Below are 20172 nucleotides of genomic sequence, written 5' to 3'. Positions count from 1 at the left end.
AAGTTCAAGTTTAAGTTTAGTAGTTCAAATTTAACTGCCGTCTGGATGATATCAGAACAAATCAATCTGAATGTATAGTAAGTTAATCTTAAAGGAATCTTTTGTCAGAAATATGTTCAGAAGGTCAGCTAATGTTCAAAGACTCTTGGGCTAAAAGTATGTTAATTTTATCAAAAAGGAACCTCTGTATGGCTGATTTAACATCAGAAGGAGTCATGCATAGAAAGTTCAAGTTTCGAGTACTCTTTGGACAAATTATTTTTCAATAGGTAAAATATGGACTTTTGTCAAGCTGATATAACATCAAAAGAATTCAATCTCAATGAGTGTTAATGTTTAATGACTCTTTGGTCAGAAAAATGTTCAGTAGGTTTTAACATCAGAATGAGTCTCTAAGGTTACATAGTTTAAAACCCTTTGAGGACCCTTTGACCAGAATTAAGTTCAAAAGGTCAGATATGGACTTCTATATGGCTTATGAAGCCCCAGAAGAAGTCTATGACTATGTTTAGAAAGTTAAAAATCGAGGATTCTTTATATGTAAAGTAGGTCAAATATGAACTGCTGTATTGCTGACTTAACATCAGAAGGAGTCAACGTATAGATTATTCAAATTTTGAGTACTCTTTTGCCAGTTCAAATTTTGACTGCCGTCTGGCTCTCTTGCTGATATATCATCAGAATAAGATTCTGTAAATGTATAGAAAGTACATAATCGAGGACTTTCATTGCATTGAAAAGTTCAATACAACAACTAATTGGAAAGAGAAAAAAATCCAGGGTGCTCAAGGAGTTCAAAAAAGTATTAGAAGGTGCTCTTTGGGGTCGAGAGTTCAATGTCATGTAGAAAAGGGAATCCAAGGCACTCTTCTTTAGAAAATTAAAAAGCCTTTATTAGAAATTGTTTGTTTGGAAAATATACCCTGAAGAAGGCTGGTTGTGCCGCTACGCGTGGGTTGTATTTTCCCCCACATGTTTTAACAATTTTTTCAATCATGATAAAGCCAGTCTAATAAAGGCTTTTTAATTTTCTAAAGAAGAGTGCCTTGGATTCCCTTTTCTACATGACAACAACTAATTGATTCCATTTTCTATTGAATTTATGAGAACATATGCATTACAATGTATAACAGAACTACCGGTAACTCCTTTCAATAAGCATTTAAGTGATAACATAGTGCTTTTGCATTTGCTTGAATGAAAGATCTAACTTAATCCTCTGTGCAAAGAAAACACAACACATTCAATTGAGTATTGAAGGAAAATCATTGCATTAGTTTTTGCTTTAAAATTGCAATGTACTACTCATTCCGCTGGATCAAACATTTTGCCTTGAAGAATATCATATAAGTATCATTGTATATCATTGTATTCCAGGACTGACTCATTTGGTTGTGCAACGAAGAGATAACATAAGTGCTGTTGCATTGCATTGCATTGCACAAATGATCTAACATTGCAAATTGAAGAATAACATATAATCTAATCATTTACCCTATGCAATGAAAACTGCAAAAATTGCATTGCACAAGCTATCTAAGAATTAGCGTTAAGCAGCATATTAAGCAAAACACGTTGCATTTCAATACATGCCAAAACTAACTAATTAATTTGTGCATTAAAGAGATAACATGAGTGCTCTTGCACTGCATTACACAAATGATCTAACGATGTGCATTGAAGAATAACATATAAGCTATGTGCTTGGTGCATTTCAATGCATACCAAGAACTGACTTATTCGGTTTTGCAACGAAAAGATAAACTGTGCTGTTGCATTGCAGAAACGATCTTACTTTGTGCATTGAAAAATAATATATATAATATAAATAACATGAGCTTGTTACATTGCATTGCATACCAGAGCTAACTCATTGCGTTGTGCTTTGAGGATAACATTTGTGTTGTTGCATTGCATTGCAAAAAAAAAAATCTAAATTCCATTACAATAAATACAATAACAAACCCATTCATTTTGTGCAACGAAGCGATAACATATGTGCTGTTGCTTGCATTGCACAAAACGATCTAATATTGCACATTGAAGAATAACATATAAGCTATTGCTGCATTGCATACCAGAACTAACTCATTGCGTTGTGCTTTGAGGAGATAACGTGTGCCGTTGCATTGCATTGCAAAAAAAAAATCTAAATTATTTCTCTATGCAATGAAAACCACAACATATGTTCTTTCGGATTGCAATGCATACTACAACAAACATTCATTTCTGCATTGAAGGGAAATTATTGCATTAGCTCTTGCACTACAATGCATAAAATGACCTCATACCTCTTGTGCAACGAAGAGATAACATAGCGTTAATTAAAGAATTAGTGTTAAGCAGCATTTAAGCAAAACACATGTTGCATTTCAATACATGCCAAAACAAAAATTCATTTGTGCATTAAAGATATAACATGAGTGCTCTTGCACTGCATTGCACAAACAGTCTAACGATGTGCATTGAAGAATAACATATTAGCTATGTGCTTGGTGTGTTTCAATGTATACCAGAACTGACTCATTCGGTTGTGCAACGAAGAGATAACATAAGTGCTGTTCATTGCATTGGTCAAACAATCTAACATTGCGCATTGAAGAATAACATATAAGCTATGCACTCTTGCATTGCCTTGCATACCAGAACTAACTCATTGCATTGGAATTTGAGGAGACAAAATTTGTGGATTGCATCACAACATATATTCTTTCGCATTGCAATGCATTGAATTAAGTATATACAACAAACTTGCATTGAAGGGAAATTATCGCATTAGCTGTTGCATTAACTACCTCATACCTCTTGTGCATTAAAGAGTGCTATTGCGTTGCATTGCACAAACGATCTAACGATATGCATTGAGAATGTCATATAAGCTATGTGCTGAGTGCATTTAAATGCATACCAGAACTGACTCATTCGATTGTGCAACAAAGAGATAACATGAGTGCTCTTGCACTGCATTGCACAAACGATCTAACAATGTGCATAACTTATTAGCTATGTGCTTGGTGTGTTTTAATGCATACCAGAACTGACTCATTCGGTTGTGCAACGAAGAGTGCTGTTGCATTGAATTGCACAAACGATCTAACATTGTGCATTGAAGAATATTATATTCGCTATGTGCTTAGTGCATTTAAATGCATAGAACTGACTCATTCGGTTGTGCAACGAAGACATGAGTACTAACTTCTTCCTTTGTGCATTAAAGGGATAACATGAGTGCTCTTGCACTGCAGTGCACATACGATCTAACGATGTGCATAACACATTAGCTATGTGTGTTTTAATGCATACCAGAACTGACTCATTTGGTTGTGCAACGAAGAGATAATATAAGTGCTGTTGCATTGAATTGCACAAACGATCTAACATTGTGCATTGAAGAATATTATATTCGCTATGTGCTTAGTGCATTTAAATGCATAGAACTGACTCATTCGGTTGTGCAACGAAGAGATAACATGACTCATTCCTTTGTGCATTAAAGAGATAACATGAGTGCTCTTGCACTGCATTGCACAAACGATCTTACGATGTGCATAACATATTAGCTATGTGCTCGGTGTGTTTTAATGCATACCAGAACTGACTCATTCGGTTGTTCAACGAGGAGATAATATAAGTGCTGTTGCATTGAATTATCTAACATCGTGCATCGAAGAATATTTGGTCCCACTTTATATTAAGTGGCCCTAATACCTGTGAACTTACATGGTTACTAGATATGTACTTAGTATGTAACTACAGTGTAAATACACATTGGTACATAGTATTTACAACTGTAATATTTGTGTAACTACACATATGTAACAACCCACGGAAAGGTATGTGTAAGTACAAATGTGTAACAGGACATTGGTAACAACACTTTTTCCACTACAGTAAGTACACATGTGTAACAGGCATTATGTAACTACATTTTGTAACAACAATATGTATTCACAAATTGTTCCACTTCCACACGCAGTCTTCCATACTGTAGTTACCAGTTAAGAACACACTGAAACCATGATGATTCCTATGTGTATACCATGTATTTACTATATGACCGGCAGGACTTATGTTGAATTACAGCTAAGGTTTTCCCTTGTGGTACCAGTGTACATACATGGTAACTCCTCAGGAACTCTGCACTTGATACAATGTGTTAAACTGTCATAACTTACATGTATTATGCAAAACCCAAACCTCTGTGCAACTGTACTAGCAGTGTACTTACATGGTAACTCCTCAGGAACTGTCCACTTAATATAAAGTGTAAAATGGTCATAACTTACTGTGTATTATGCAAAACACAAACCTCTGTGCAAATGTACTAACAGTGTACTAACATGGTAACTCCTCAGGAACTGTCCACTTAATATAAAGTGTAAAACGGTCATAACTTACTGTGTATTATGCAAAACCCAAACCTCTGTGCAACTGTACTAACAGTGTACTAACATGGTAACTCCTCAGGAACTGTCCACTTAATATAAAGTGTAAAATGGTCATAATTTACTGTGTATTATGCAAAACCCAAACATCTGTGCAACTGTACTAACAGTGTACTTACATGGTAACTCCTCAGGAACTGTCCACTTAATATAAAGTGTAAAATGGTCATAACTTACTGTGTATTATGCAAAACCCAAACATCTGTGCAACTGTACTAACAGTGTACTAACATGGCAACTCCTCAGGAACTGTCCACTTAATATAAAGTGTAAAATGGTCATAACTTACTGTGTATTATGCAAAACCCAACCTCTGTGCAACACTGTATTAACAGTGTACTTACATGGTAACTCCTCAGGAACTGTCCACTTAATATAAAGTGTAAAACGGTCATAACAGAGACCATCTCAGCAAACCCAAACCTCTCATAGTTTTATTAACAATAACATTAAAATATATTTTGAGCCACTAATCCTACTCATACCCCTAAACCTACCCATAACCATTCCTTAAAACTACGTAGGCTACACTTATGAAGAAAATAAAAACATAACAGACAGACAAGTAACGTTAACGTTATAAATTTCACAATAATTCGTTTATTGCGAAAATGTCAAAACCGGTACCAAAAGTCGTTCACATGATGATGCGTTGCAGCCGCAGTCCTCTCTTGCAGTATTATGATAGTTGGGTATGAGGTACAGATCAGAATATCAATTATTAATCCATGAAAATGTTAATCCGGTTTCGGTTCACTGCACTCTGTGAAGGCGCGCGCGCTTCTCCATTTCAAATGTACAACACCGACTGAAACACGGCATGTCGCAATCTGTGACGAAGCAGGCGAGAGCCAATGAGCGTTTGATATCACGGCCGTAAAACATGTCGTAACGCTTCAAGAAGGCACATTTTTTTTATTTGAATTCATCACCAGCGCGCCTGAGCGCGGGATTTGACGTTGGCGGTCGCTGCTGAGAAATGGAGATGAAGATCATAAAGGGCTGAATTTGGATCTGTTTCTTGCAAACAACGTATGGATTCTAAAGATTTGGATTATATCAGGCTAATACAATTTTTGTTTTTTTGTGAATTTATGTTGTGTTTTATTGGAGGAAACGCTTTTTGTGTCTCACGGTAAATAAACTAAATACTACAAAATGGTTAAACGATTAAACAAGGTATTTTTAAAGTTTTAAAGTGTAGGCTATTCTTGTTTATTGTTTACAGACACTGGAATTTACTGTAAAGGCAAATAGGTCACCACAATGGCAAATCAAAAAATCTAAATTAAAGAATAAATCTTTAAAAGTGCTATGCCGTAATATCCCAGAATCTATCAAAGCATAACTATAACATTTATATTTCAGAGTTTACTATCCACTACGTAACCTTGTGTTTTGCATTTACTGTGGTACACAACAATGACCCTAACAATTACACTTTATATTAAGTGGACAGTTCCTGAGGAGTTACCATGTAAGAACACTGTTAGTACAGTTGCACAGAGGTTTGGGTTTTGCATAATACACAGTAAGTTATGACCATTTTACACTTTATATTAAGTGGACAGTTCCTGAGGAGTTACCATGTTAGTACACTGTTAGTACAGTTCCACAGAGGTTTGGGTTTTGCATAATACACAGTAAGTTATGATCATTTTACACTTTATATTAAGTGGACAGTTCCTGAGGAGTTACCATGTTAGTACACTGTTAGTACAGTTGCACAGAGGTTTGGGTTTTGCATAAAACACAGTAAGTTATGACCATTTTACACTTTATATTAAGTGGACAGTTCCTGAGGAGTTACCATGTAAGTACACTGTTAATACAGTGTTGCACATAGGTTTGGGTTTTGCATAATACACAGTAAGTTATGATCATTTTACACTTAAGTGGACAGTTCCTGAGGAGTTACCATGTTAGTACAGTTGCACAGAGGTTTGGGTTTTGCATAATACACAGTAAGTTATGACCGTTTTACACTTTATATTAAGTGGACAGTTCCTGAGGAGTTACCATGTTAGTACAGTTGCACAGAGGTTTGGGTTTTGCATAATACACAGTAAGTTATGATCATTTTACACTTTATATTAAGTGGACAGTTCCTGAGGAGTTACCATGTTAGTACATTTGCACAGAGGTTTGTGTTTTGCATAATACACAGTAAGTTATGACCATTTTACACTTTATATTAAGTGGACAGTTCCTGAGGAGTTACCATGTAAGTACACTGTTAGTACAGTTGCACAGAGGTTTGGGTTTTGCATAATACATGTAAGTTATGACAGTTTAACACATTGTATCAAGTGCAGAGTTCCTGAGGAGTTACCATGTATGTACACTGGTACCACAAGGGAAAACCTTAGCTGTAATTCAACATAAGTGCTGCCGGTCATATAGTAAATACATGGTATACACATAGGAATCATCATGGTTTCAGTGTGTTCTTAACTGGTAACTACAGTATGGAAGACTGCGTGTGGAAGTGGAACAACTTGTGTGAATACATATTGTTGTTACAAAATGTAGTTACATAATGCCTGTTACACATGTGTACTTACTGTAGTGGAAAAAGTGTTGTTACCAATGTCCTGTTACACATTTGTACTTACACATACCTTTCCGTGGGTTGTTACATATGTGTAGTTACACAAATATTACAGTTGTAAATACTATGTACCAATGTGTATTTACACTGTAGTTACATACTAAGTACATATCTAGTAACCATGTAAGTTCACAGGTATTAGGGCCACTTAATATAAAGTGGGACCGAATATTTTATTTGCTATGTGCATAGTGCATTTAAATGAATAGAACTGACTCATTCGGTTGTGCAACGAAGAGATAACATGACTCATTCCTTTGTGCATTAAAGAGATAACATGAGTGCTCTTGCACTGCATTGCACAAACGATCTAACGATGTGCATAACACATTAGCTATGTGTGTTTTAATGCATACCATAACTGACTCATTCGGTTGTGCAACGAAGAGATAATATAAGTGCTGTTGCATTGAATTGCACAAACGATCTAACATTGTGCATTGAAGAACATTATATTCGCTATGTGCTTAGTGCATTTAAATGCATTCCAGAACTGACTCATTCGGTTGTGCAACGAAGACATGAGTACTAACTTCTTCCTTTGTGCATTAAAGAGATAACATGAGTCCTCTTGCACTGCATTGCACAAACGATCTAACGATGTGCAAAACACATTAGCTATGTGTGTTTTAATGCATACCAGAACTGACTCATTCGGCAGTGCAACGAAGAGATAATATAAGTGCTGTTGCATTGAATTGCACAAACGATCTAACATTGTGCATTGAAGAATATTATATTCGCTATGTGCTTAGTGCATTTAACTGCATAGAACTGACTCATTCGGTTGTGCAACGAAGAGATAACATGACTCATTCCTTTGTGCATTAAAGAGATAACATGAGTGCTCTTGCACTGCATTGCACAAACGATCTTACGATGTGCATTACATATTAGCTATGTGCTCGGTGTGTTATAATGCATACCAGAACTGACTCATTCGGTTGTGCAACGAAGAGATAATATAAGTGCTGTTGCATTGAATTGCACAAACGATCTAACATTGTGCATCGAAGAATATTATATTCGTTATGTGCTTAGTGCATTTAACTGCATAGAACTGACTCATTCGGTTGTGCAACGAAGAGATAACATGACTCATTCCTTTGTGCATTAAAGAGATAACATGAGTGCTCTTGCACTGCATTGCACAAACGATCTTACGATGTGCATAACATATTAGCTATGTGCTCGGTGTGTTTTAATGCATACCAGAACTGACTCATTCGGTTGTGCAACGAAGACATGAGTACTAACTCCTTCCTTTGTGCATTAAAGAGATAACATGAGTGCTCTTGCACTGCATTGCACAAACTATCTAACGATGTGCATAACACATTAGCTATGTGCTTGGTGTGTTTTAATGCATACCAGAACTGACTCATTCGGTTGTGCAACGAAGAGATAATATAAGTGCTGTTGCATTGAATTGCACAAACGATCTAACATTGTGCATTGAAGAATATTATATTCGCTATGTGCTTAGTGTATTTAATTGCATACCGGAACTGACTCATTCAGTTGTGCAAAGAAGAGATAATATAAGTGATGTTGTACAAACGATCTAACATTGTGCATTGAAGAAAATCATATAAGCTATGTGCTTAGTGCATTTAGAAGCATACCAGAACTGACTCATTCGGTTGTGCAACGAAGATATAACATAAGTACTAACTCATTCCTTTGTGCATGAAAGAGATAACATGAGTGCTCTTGCACTGTATTGCACTAATGATCTAACGATGTGCTTAACATATTAGCTATGTTCTTGGTGTGTTTTAATGCATACCAGAACTGACTCATTCGGTTGTGCAACGAAGAGATAACATTAGTGCGGTTGCATTGCATTGCACAACAATCTAACATTGTGCATTGAAGAATATCATGTAAGCTATGTGCTTAGTGCATTTAAATGCATACCAGAACTGACTCATTCGGTTGTGCAACGAAGATATAACATAAGTACTAACTCATTCCTTTGTGCATTAAAGAGATAACATGAGCGCTCTTGCACTGCATTGTACAAACGATCTAACGATGTGCATTACATATTAGCTATGTGCTTGGTGTGTTTTTAATGCATACCAGAACTGACTCTGAACTGATTTTGCATTGAAGAATATCATATAAGCTATGTGCTTAGTGCATTTAAATGCATACCAGAACTGACTAATTCGGTTGTGCAACGAAGATATAACAGAAGTACCAACTCATTTCTTTGTGCATTAAAGAGATAACATGAGTGCTCTTGCACTGCATTGCATAACGATGTGCATAACATATAAGCAATGTGCTTGGTGTGTTTTAATGCATACCAGAAATGACTCATTCAGTTGTGCAACGAAGAGATAATATAAGTGCTGTTGCATTGCTTTGCACAAACGATCTAACATTGTGCATCGAAGAATAACATATAAGACTGTTGCATTGCATTGCATACCAGAACTAACTCGTTGTACTTTGAGAAAATTAAATTTGTGCTGTTGCATTGAAAATTAAATTTGTGCTGTTGCATTGTTGCATGCAAAAAATATTCCTCTATGCAATGAAAATCACAACATATGTTCTTTCGCATTGCAATGCATACTACAACAAACTTGCATTGAAGGGAAATGATCGCATTAGCCCTTGCATTACAATGCATAGAATAACATAGGAGTTAACATAGGAGTTGCATTACATTGCACAAGCGATCTAAGATTTAGCGTTGAAGAATAACATATAATGTTGCACACATGTTGCATTTCAATGCGTGCCAGAACTAACTCGTTGTGCATTGTAGAAGAAGAGATAACCTAAGTGCTGCTGCATTGCATTGAATCTATTTGATATATATATAACATATATCAAATACATTTATCATTGAATTTATATAACATGCGCTTGTTGCGTTGTGCTTTGAGATGATATTTGTGTTTTTGCATTGCATTGCAAAAAAATCTAAATTACTCTATGCAATGAAAACACATAACATATGTGCTTTCGCTTTACACGACTAACATTTGTGTATTAAATGGAAATCATTGAAAAACCTATTCCATTGCAATGAACACAATAACAAACCCATTCAGTTTGTGTAAGGAAGCGATAACATATGTGCATTGCATTACACAAATGATCTAACATTGCGCATTGAAGAATAACATATAAGCTATGCACTTGTTGCAGTGCATTGCATACCAGAACTAACTCATTGCGTTGTGCTTTGAGGAGATATAATTTGTGCTGTTTCAGTACATTGCATAAAATCTAAATTATTTCTCTATGCAAAGAAAACCACAATACATGTTCTTTTTTGCATTGAAGGGAAATTATTGCATTAGCTCTTGCATTAACAATGCACAGAATAACTACCTCATAACTCTTGTCCAACGAAGAGATAACATAGGAGTTGTAATGCATTGCAAAGGCGATCCAAGAATAAGCGTTGAAGAATAACATTTATATGTTATTCTTCAAGCACATGTTGCATTTCAAAGCATGCCAGAACTAATTGTATTCAGAGGGTGACATATGAAGAATTCCACATCGGAATGAATTATTTCTTGTGTACAAGAAATAATTCATTCCGATGTGGAATTCTTCATTGGATATCGTCAGATCGTTTGTGCGATGCAGTGCAACAGCACTCATGTTATCTCTTTAATGCACAAAGGAATGAATTAGTTCTGGCATGCTTTGAAATGCAACATGTGCTTGAAGAATAACATATAAATGTTATTCTTCAACGCTAATTCTTGGATCGCCTTTGCAATGCATTACAACTCCTATGTTATATACTATGTTCCTAGCTTATATGTTATTCTTCAATGCACAATGTTTGATCTTGTGTGCGCAGCAGATATGTTAATCTCGTCGTTGCAGAATGGAATGGGTTACTTATTGTGTGCAGTGTAAAGCAGCAGCTAAAGCAATGATTTCTATACATTCTCGTAGACTCCCTTTGATGTCACTTCAACCATACAAGAGTCCATGAACATTATGTTACTATACATAGAAATTGACGTCTTGTGATGTTAAATCAGCCAGAAAATTGTCCATATTTGACATATTGATAATTTTGTTGGCCAAAGGGTCCTCATAGACTTCTTCTCATGAAAACATCAGCTAAACAGCTGTCAATATGTCACCCTCTGAATACATTTTTGGCAAAAGAGTACTTGAACATTAACTTTCTATACACATTGACTCCTTTTGATGTGAAATCCAAAAGTCCATTTTTGACCTAGTGATTATATTTCTAACCAGAGTCAATGAACATTAACTCCACTATATATACACACTGACTTGTCGTAATATTATATAAGGAAGACTATAGTCCATATTTGACCTACTGAACATATTACTTGAAAAAGAGTCCTCAAAATGTTTTTTACTATAATAAACTTAAAGACTCCTTTTAATGTTAAATCAGCCAATATTTGACCCAAAGAACATATTTCTGGCCAAAGAACCCTCGATCTTGAACTTTCTTATACATGCTCATATGTAGACTCTTTCTGATGCTTCATAAACAATAGAGAAGTCCATATCTGACCTATTGAACTTATTTCTGGTCAAAGGGTCCTCAAAAGTTTTTAAACTATATACATTTATAGACTCCTTCTGATGTTGAATCAGCCATACAGAGAACTACTGAACATACTTTTGGCCAAAGAGTTTTTTAACATTAAATTGCCGAACATAATTGACTTTTGATGATACATTAGCCATACAAAAGTGCATTTCTGACCTACTAAACATATTTCTGGCCAAAGATTCCTTAAAGATGAACTTAATATACATTCAGATTAATTTTTTCTGATGTTACTTCAGCCAGACGGCAGTCAAAATTTGAACTACTAAACATATTTCTTGTCGAAGAGTATTTGAAACTTGAAATTTCTATACATTCTTGTTGTGTCCTTCCGATATTACCTCAGCCATACAGAAGTTCATATTTGACCCAAGGAACCTATTTCTGGCTAAAGAGGCATTAATCTTTAACATTCTATACTTACTCATAGACTCCTGATTCTTCATTAGCCATTTAGAAGTCTGACCTTTTGAACTTATTTTTGAGCAAAGGGTCCTCAAAAGGTTTTAAACTATGTAAACTTATAGACTCCTTCTGATGTTAAATCGGGAATACAGAGGTTCCTTTTTGAACTACTGAACACACTTTTGGCCATAGAGTCTTTGAACATTAACTTTCTATACATTTTGACTCCTTTTGATGTTACATAATCCATACAAAAGTCCACATCTGACCGACTGAACAAATTTCTGGCAAAAGATTCCTTAAACATGAACTTACTATACGTTCAGATTGATTTCCTCTGATGTATTATCAGCCAGACGGCAGTCAAAATTTGAACTACTAAAACATATTTCTGGCCAAAGAGAAACTTGAACTTTCTATACAAACTTGTTGACTCCTAAAGACATAAAAAAGTTCATATTTGACCCAAAGAACATATTTTTGGCCAATGTCCTCAATCTTGAACTTTCTATATATTCTTATAGACTCCTTCTGATTATTCATTAGCCATTTAGTCCATATCTGACCGATTGAACTTATTTCTGGTCAAAGGGTCCTCAAATCGTTTAAATTATATACATTTAGAGACTCTTTCTGATGTTAAATCAGCCATACAGAATTCCAAATTTGAGCTACTGAACATATTACTGCCCAAAGAGTCCTTAAAGTTTAACACTATACATTAAGATTGATTCCTTTTGATGTTATATCAGCCAGACGGCAGTCAAAATTTGAACTACTAAATATATTTCTGGCCAATGAGTATTCGTACCTTGACCTTTCTATACATTCTTGTTGTCTCATTCCGATATTACGTCAGCCATACAGAAGTTCATTTTTGACCCAAGGAACATATTTCTTGCCAGAGAATCCTCGATCTAGAACTTTCTATACATACTCATAGATTAATACTTCAAAAGCCATTTAGAAGCCCATATCAGAACATTTGAACTTATTTCCGGACAAAATGGCATTTGAGGATTCAAATGGTTTTAAACTATATAAACTTAGAGACTCCTTCTGATGTTAAATCAGCCAATACAGAGGTTACTTATTTGAACTACTAAAACATATTTCTGGCCAAAGAGTAATAGAAACTTGAACTTTCTATACAAGCTTGTTGACTCCTTCTGATGTCACTTTAAGCATACAGAAATTCCTATTTGACCCAAGGAACATATTTCTAGCCAAAGAATCCTCGATTTGAAACTTTCTATACATGCTTATAGACTCCTTCTGATGCTTCATAAGCCACATAGAAGTCCATATCTGACCTATTGAACTTATTACCGGACAAAGGGTGGTCAAATGGTTTTAAACTATATCAACTTAGAGACTCCTTCTGATGTTAAATCAGCCATGAAGAGGTTCCTTTTTGAACTACTGAACATACTTTTGGCCAAAGAGTCTTTGAACATTAAATTTCCATACATATTGACTCCTTTTGATGTTAGATTGTCCATACAAAAGTCCACATCTGACCAACAGAACATATTACTGGCCAAAAAGTATTTGAAACTTGAACTTTCTATACAAACTTGTTAACTCCTTCTGATGTCACGTCAGACATACAGAAGTTCATATTTGACCCAAGGAACATATTTTTGGCTAAAGAATCCCCAATCTAGAACTTTTATATACATACTCATAGACTCCTTCTGATGCTCCATAAGCCATATAGAAGTCCATATCTGACCTATTGAACTTATTACCGGACAAAGGGTGGTCAAATGGTTTTAAACTATATAAACTTAGAGACTCCTTGTGATGTTTAATCAGCCACTCAGAGGTTCCTTTTTGAACTACTGAACATACTTTTGGGCAAAGAGTCTTTGAACATTAAATTGCCATAAATACTGACTCCTTTTGATGTTACATAATCCACACAAAAGTCCACATCTGACCTACTGAACAAATTTCTGGCAAAAGATTCCTTAAATATTAACTTACTATAGATTCAGATTTATTTCTTCCTATGTCATATCAGCCAGACGGGAGTCAAAATTTTAACTACTGAAAGAAATTTCTGGCCAAAGAGTACTCGAAACTTGAACTTTCTATACAAACTTGTTGACTCCTTCTGATGTCACGGTAGGCATACAGAAGTTCATATTTGACCCAAGGAACATATTTCTGGCCAAAGTGTCCTCAATCTTGAACTTTCTATACATACTCATAGACTCCTTCTGATTCTTCATAAGCCATTTAGAAGTCCATATCTGACCTTTTGAACTTATTTCTGGTCAAATGTCTTCAAAAGGTTTTAAACAATATAAACTTATAGACTCCTTCTGATGTTAAATCAGGAATACATAGGTTCCTTTTTGAACTACTGAACATACTTTTGGCCAAAGAGTCTTTGAACATTAAATTTCCATACATATTGACTCCTTTTGATGTTACATTATCCATACAAAAGTCCACATTTGACCAACTGAACATATTACTGGTCAAAAAGTACTGAAAACTTGAACTTTCTATACAAACTTGTTAACTCCTTCTGATGTCACGTCAGACATACAGAAGTTCATATTTGACCCAAGGACCATATTTCTGGCTAAATAATCCCTGATCTAGAACTTTTATATACATATTCATAGACTCCTTCTGATGCTTCATAAGCCATTTAGAAGTCCATATCTGACCTATTGAACTTATTACCGGACGAAGGGTCCTCAAAAGTTTTTAAACTGTATAAACTTATAGACTCCTTCTGATGTTAAATCAGCCATACAGATGTTCCTTTTTGAACTACTGAACATGCTTTTGGCCAAAGAGTCTTTGAACATAATTTTTTTATACATATTGACCCCTTTTGATGATACATTAGCCATACAAAAGTCCACATTTAACCTACTGAAAATGTTTCTGGCCAAAGATTCCTTAAAGATTAATACTATATATTCAGATTGATTTCTTTTGATGACATATCAGCCAGACGGCAGTCAAATTTTGAAACTAATGAAACATATTTTGGGCCGAAGAGTATTCGAAACTTGAACTTTCAATACAAACTTGTTGACTCCTTCAGATGTCACATTAGGCATACAGAAGTTCATTTTTGACCATATCTGACCTCTTGAACTTGTTGATGTTAAATCAGCCATACAGAGGTTCCTTTTTTGAACTACTGAACATACTTTTGGGCAAAGTTTTGGGATACATATTGACTCCTTTTGATGTTACATTATCCATACAAACGTCCACATCTGACCTACTGAACAAATTTCTGGCCAAAGATTCATTAAAGATGAACTTACTATACATTCAGATTGAATTATTCTGATGTTATATCAGCCAGACGGCAGTCAAAATTTGAACTACTAAAACATATTTCTGGCCAAAGAGAACTAGAAACTTGAACTTTCTATACATACTCGTTGACACCTTCTGATGTTAAATCAGCCATACAGATGTTCCTTTTTGAATACAAATTAATACAGAAGTTCATTTTTGACCCAAGGAACATATTCATTGCCAAGGAATCCTCGATAGAACTTTCTATACACATTCATAGATTTAGAAGCCCATATCTGACCATTTGAACTTATTTCTGGTCAAAGGGTCCTCAAAAGTTTTTAAACTATATCAACGTATAGACTCCTTCTGATGTTAAATCAGCCATTTTTGAACTACTGAACAAACTTTTAGACAAAAAGTCTTTGAACATTAATTTTTTATACATATTGACCCCTTTTGATGATACATTAGCCATACAAAAGTCCACATTTAACCTACTGAAAATGTGTCTGGCCAAAGATTCCTTAAAGATTAACACTATATATTCAGATTGATTTCTTCTAAAGTCATATCAGCCAGACGGCAGTCAAATTTTGAAACTAATGAACATATTTCTGGCCGAAGAGTATTCGAAACTTGAACTTTCAATATAAACTTGTTGACTCCTTCAGATGTCACGTTAGGCAGAAGTTCATTTTTGACCCAAGGAACATATTTCTTGCCAAAGAATCCTCGATCTAGAACTTTCTATACACACTCATAGACTCCATCTGATGCTTCATAAAAGCCATTTAGAAGCCCATATCTGACCTTTTAAACTTATTTCTGGTCCTCAAAAGTTTTTAAACTATATCAACTTATAGACTCCTTCTGATGTTAAATCAGCCATACAGAGGTTCCATTTTGAACTACTGAACATACTTTTGGCCTACTTTTGAGTCTTTCAAACATTAAATTTCCATACATATTGACTCCTTTTGATGTTATATTATCCATACAAAAGTCCACGTTTGACCTACTGAACATATTTCTGGCCAAAGATTCCATAAAGATGAACTTACTATAATTAAATGTCCATACATATTGACTCCTTTTGATGTCATATTATCCATACAAAAGTCCACGTTTGACCTACTGAACCTATTTCTGGCCAAAGATTCCATAAAGATGAACTTACTATATACATTCAGATTGATTTCTTCTGATGTTGTATCAGCCAGACGGCACTCCTTTAAGGAATCTTTAAAGAATCTTTCTGATGCTTCATAAGCCATATATAAGTCCATATCTGACATATTGAACTTATTTCCGGACAAGGGTGTTCAAATGGTTTTAAACTATATAAACTTAGAGACTTCTTCTGATGTCAAATCAGCCATACAGAATTCCATATTTGACCTACTGAACATATGACTGGCCAAAGAATCCTTAATGATTAACACTATATATTCAGATTGATTTTTTTTCTGATGTTATATCAGCCAGTCAATGCCAGTCAGTTTTGATGGCAGTCAAAATTTGAACTACTAAACATATTTCTGGCCAAACAGTACTCGAAACATGAACTTTCTACACATACTTGTTGACTCCTGATGTTACGTCACCCATAAAGAAGTTCATATTTGACCCAAGGAACATATTTCTGGCCAAAAGATCCTTGATCTTGAACTTCTATACATACTCTTTCTGATGCTTCATGAGAAATAAATTAGAATGTATAGTGTTAATCTTTAAGGACTCTTTGGGCAGTAATATGTTCAGTAGGTCAAATTTGAAATTCTTTATTGCTGATTTAACATCAGAAGGAGTCACGGAGTATGTATAGAAAGTTCAAGTTTCGAGTACTCTTTGGCAAAAAAAAATTTCAGCAGGTCAAAAATGGACTTTTGTCAGGCTGATATAACATCAGAAGAATTCAATCTCAGTGTATAGTGTTAATCGTCCCGGGTTACGTATGTAACCCTAGTTCCCCGAAGGGACGGACGCTGCGTGTAATCGCAGTGGGAACGCCCTCAGCGTGACGCGTCTGAAGCATGAATGAAATCAGTCAATGGAGAGAATGAGCGTACGGCGAGTGACGTCATCGACCAGGAAGCTATAAATATCCCCTGAGCACACAATACGCCAGCTTAAAAGTTACTAAAGCAGCGACCCAAGGGGATGCTGAGAGTATGGCAGGACACGCAGCGTCCGTCCCTTCGGGGAACTAGGGTTACATACGTAACCCGGGACGTTCCCCTTCAGGGACTACCGCTGCGTGTAATCGCAGTGGGAACGCAATACCCACATCCCCATACGACCAAATCCCCGTCGTGTGTCATCAGGAGACACAAACCGACGAGAGAACCTGAGCCCCTGGAGTGGAGCTAAGGTCAAGGGAATAAAATCTGACGAAAGTGTGCGGTGAGGACCAGCCTGCCGCATCACAAACGTCCTGAAGAGAAGCTCCTGAAAGAAGAGCTGTAGAAGCAGCCATACTCCGGGTGGAATGAGCCCTTACAGCCAAAGGTGAAGGCTGATGGGCCGAACCATAAGCAAGTGAGATGGCCTCGACCACCCACTTGCTCATCCTTTGCCTAGATGCAGGACACCCTTTCTTAGGTGACCCAAAAAGACGAACAGTTGTTCCGATCTCCTCCACAGGGCAGCTCTGTGGACGTAAGCATCTAAAGCCCAAACTGGGCACAGCAAATTAAGTTTCTCCTGGTCTGACGTCAGAAAAGGTGGAGGACAAAAAACCTGCAGAACTATAGGTCTAACAGAAACAAATGGAACCTTAGGAACATAACCTGGTCTCGGAAAGAGAAAAGCCTTAACCATACCAGAAGCAAATTCCAGGCACGAGGGAGCCACCGAAAGTGCTTGAATATCTCCAATTCTTTTTAGAGATGAGATAGCGAGAAGAAGGATAGTCTTTAGAGTAAGAAACTTATCCGAAACTTCCTCGATGGGCTCTAAAGGAGCAAGGGAGAGACCTTCTAAGATGATGGCCAGATCCCAAGCTGGTACCTTCGTGCGAACTGCAGGCCTCAGCCTCAAGGTGCCACGAAGGAAGCGAGACATAAGTGGGTGTTTCCCGAGGGAACCTCCACTTGAAGGGGTGTGGTAAGCAGCTAAGGCCGCCACATACACCTTCAGTGTGGAGTGGGATAACCCTGTGGAGAGACGGTCCTGCAGGAAACCCAGCACTGTACCGACCGGGCAGTTAACTGGGTCCTGCTGGCGCTCTTCACACCAAGAGGTGAAAAGTTTCCACCTCGCGGCATATAACTTCCTCGTGGAGGGAGCTCTGGATTGGAGGATGGTCTCAACGACCTCAGCCGAGAGACCAGAATCTATGAGCTGGGCCCCCTCAGAGGCCAAGCCCACAGCCTCCATCGCTCTGGGCGGGGGTGATTTTTTAGGATCGACCCGCTCGCCTGAGAGAGCAGATCTCTCCTGATCGGTATCTCCAGGGGAGAGCCGTCGAGGAGAGACACTAGGTCCGCAAACCATACTCGGGCCGCCCAGAACGGGGCTATTAGCAGGAGACTGAGCCCGTCCCGGCAGAACTCCCGTCTCCAGAACTCCCGGGAGCAGAGCGATCGGGGGAAAAGCGTACAGACGTGACCTCGGCCACGGATGTACCATCGCATCCAACCCCAGCGGGGCTGGATGGCTGAGAGAGAACACAGCGGGCAGTGTGATGTTTCTCGAGAAGCAAATAGGTCTACCTCGGCACGACCGAAATGTTTCCATAGGAGTTCCACCATCTCGGGGTGAAGACTCCATTCCCCGGGCCTCGGCCCCTGTCTTGACAGGATGTCTGCCCCCTGATTTAAATACCCCGGGAGATAAATAGCTCTCAAAGAAAGAATTTTCCCCTGGGACCATAAAAGGATCTGACGTGCCAGTTTGTAAAGCAGGCGAGAACGCAGACCCCCCTGATGGTTGATATAAGAAACCACCGATGTGTTGTCTGTCCGGACAAGAACATGGTGGCCCCTTAGGTCTGGGAGAAAGTGTTTCAGAGCCTGAAACACCGCCAACATCTCTAGGCAGTTTATGTGCCACAGACGATGATGGTCCTCCCACAGACCCTGAGCCGGGCGACCATCCATGATCGCCCCCCCAACCCGTGAGAGAAGCATCTGTCGTTAGCATAACGCGACGACGAGGAGCTCCTAACACAGGGCCTTGGGACAGAAACCAAGGATCTTTCCACATGATCAGGGCGCGATGACACCGTCGCGAACTCATGATCATGCGAAGCGGATTTCCCCTCGGGGAGAATCCCTTGGTTCTGAGCCACCACTGTAACGGTCTCATGTGCAAGAGGCCAAAAGGTATCACGTTGGACGCAGCTGCCATGAGACCTAACAGTCTCTGGAACTGTTTTACAGTGGATGACTGGCCTAGCTTGACCTGATCTACTGCGGCGAGAATCAAAGCAATACGAGCAGGTGACAATCGTGCCTGCATCGTCGTTGAATCCCACACTACACCTAGAAAAGTGGTTCTCTGTAATGGAGAAAGAACACTCTTCTTGGCGTTGAGCCTCAGCCCCAGTCACTTGATATGAGCAAGAACGACATCTCGGTGCCGAACCGCCTGTTGTTCCGATTGAGCTAGAATCAAGCAATCGTCTATATAGTTCAGAATGTGGATGCCCTGTAACCTCAGCGGGGCTATAGCAGCATCCATACACTTCGTGAATGTTCGGGGTGACAGTGCTAGGCCGAACGGAAGAACCCGATATTGGTACGCTTCGCCCCCGAAAGCGAACCTCAGGAACTTCCTGTGTTGAGGGAGGATATATACATGGAAGTAAGCGTCCTTTAGATCTATCGTGACAAACCAGGCCTCGGATCTGATTT

The sequence above is a fragment of the Rhinichthys klamathensis genome, unplaced genomic scaffold (assembly GCF_029890125.1).
Source record: "Rhinichthys klamathensis goyatoka isolate OS25496 unplaced genomic scaffold, OSU_Roscu_1.1 h1tg000006l_1, whole genome shotgun sequence".
In the NCBI taxonomy this organism is placed as follows: Eukaryota; Metazoa; Chordata; class Actinopteri; order Cypriniformes; family Leuciscidae; genus Rhinichthys; species Rhinichthys klamathensis.
Note: the sequence above shows the minus strand (reverse complement) of the source record.